This window comes from Halictus rubicundus, unplaced genomic scaffold (genome assembly GCF_050948215.1).
Source record: "Halictus rubicundus isolate RS-2024b unplaced genomic scaffold, iyHalRubi1_principal scaffold0476, whole genome shotgun sequence".
NCBI classification, from domain to species: domain Eukaryota; kingdom Metazoa; phylum Arthropoda; class Insecta; order Hymenoptera; family Halictidae; genus Halictus; species Halictus rubicundus.
The window spans coordinates 16,956-19,195 of NW_027489017.1; positions in this window are offsets into that span (position 1 = coordinate 16,956).

Here is a 2,240-nt window from a genome sequence, read left to right on the forward strand (position 1 = left end):
CCCGACTTCGGTCCACGCGGCGCGTACGTCCGTCGTATGACTCGGGATTCGCGATATAATGGCAAGTCCGGCACTTATCAGCGCTGCCCTATCGTCTCGCTGGTGCCGTTGACGGGGAGTTAGTTTATGGCCTTGGTCACACCGCTGGCGTTCACCTTCGCGTACAGCTTCTTCCTCGGGTCGCGGGCAGGTATTCGGGCGACGTTGTGGATGACTGGTGGAAGGGTGATTGGCACCAGATCGTAACGTGGGCCAGTAGGGATGGACCTGTGTGCGTGTACGCACAGGGACCCTGACTTCCCTTTGTGACTGTGGCTGCTGCTGCTGGGCAGGAGCTGGAGCTGGACCGGCGACGACTCGTATTCTCGCGGAACACACGATTTCGCGGATTATACGCGGAGCGGAATAGATGCCGACGTACGGACTGAAGCGATAGTTGGACACGTCGGATTCGTACTCGCGAGCTAACCGCTTTAATTGATATTTTCGTCCGGCGCGGCGCGGCATGAAGAGCTTTTAGAACAACCACGAATTTACGATGCACTGTCTATTCATTTGGGAATCTTCCGTTATCGTGCCGAGACTGCCTGGTGGGCTCAGACACACGCTAAAGGAAAGATTCAGTCTTATTTCGCGAGAAATTCCGTTCTTGCGCCGAGACAGCCTGGTGGGCTCAGACACGCAATCAGGGAACTTATTGATGATATTTCAATTATTATGTCACGATGCTCTTCACTTCGCGTAGAACCGGAATGGGAATAATAAACACTGAGTTTAATAATAATACTTGTTTAATACGTGAAAAGAATAATACAAAGGTATAAGCAAACTAAAGATATAATTAATACGCGTGATACTGGTTAATGATATAAGCGGTAAAATACAATATGGAAGTAGTAGAAATTATAAGACGCTTGATATAGTAACGCTTTCGAATGAAATTGCAAGATGTGAGCGCGACTGAAGGGCGATCAAGCGCGAGCTTGCGTTTTTCTAGGGGCTACACGGACCTTCTTCGCTCGGGGTCCGTGTGGGGCGAGTGTGACGCAACCGGGTATCAAGGTGGGGTTCGCTAGTACCTGATGACGTACTGTCGAGCGTCTTGGCGCGCTCGCGCATGCAAATGATGGGGAAGTAATAACTTATAATTAACTTATTTTCTACCTTAACATATGATGCGTCGCGGGTGACGTCATCAACAACACGTCGGTCGTCCGACGTGACAATAGTTTCGTAACGGCGTATCGCCGTCCCCAGCACGTGCATTTTCGCAGCTTCCATTCCCGAATTCCGACGGGGATTCCGTGATTCCGGGGCTTCCGTCGTAGCCTCGGCGAAACAGTCGCGTTCGTAGTTAGGTTACGGAGACAGAGAGAGAGAGAGAGCGAAAATATGTATAAATATGTATGTACTTCTTTCTAAACACTACGTGTTTTATGAAGGTTGTATTTAAAACTACGGAGACAGTGAAAGCGAGTATTTTATGTTACTTTATAAAAATAAGTAGAATGCGTCTATCCAAGTTGTTAGCCATTTTTTAACACTAGAACGACCGGAGCAGTCAAAATGACTGGTTCCTAATTTTTCCTTTTACAATTACTGAAATTGTAAAAATGTTTTCATCGGAAATTTTTTAATGAACCTCTTCATTGAAGCACATATTACAATAAAAGTTGTATGAAGTCTGAATGGGCACACTCTTGTCACTGTTACAAAGCAATATACGTCAGTAGCATTTATTGCTCGGTCGTTCTAGTGTTAAATAATAAAGGGTGTCCCAAAATGACCTGACATTTTAGTTTATTAATAAAACGTATTTTCTTTTCTGAAAGGTATGAATGTTTTTATTTTAATATAATGTACAAACATGGAGGTTGGAACACAATATCTGATAAATGGCTGCCTCGTCTCTATGTGCAAACGTTCACACCTCTTACGAAATTTTCGATAACAGTTTGGCATAATCGTGGACTAATCTCAGTAATGTTGCGTCCGATTGCTTCCTTGAGCTCCGGAATGGTCTGTGGATCATGGGCATACAATTTTCCTTTGAGAAAACCCCAAAGAAAAAAATCCAATGAAATTGCAAAGTGACTCGTGGTGGATGCATGGAAAGCTGTTGAATTACTTGTGGATTTTCGGTCCCCCAAATTCATCATTCATCGCTGAAAATGATTTCGCGAGACGGTGCGTTACGATGAGCAAAATCCGTGCGGACTTTTCGAACCGTCTCTGCAAAG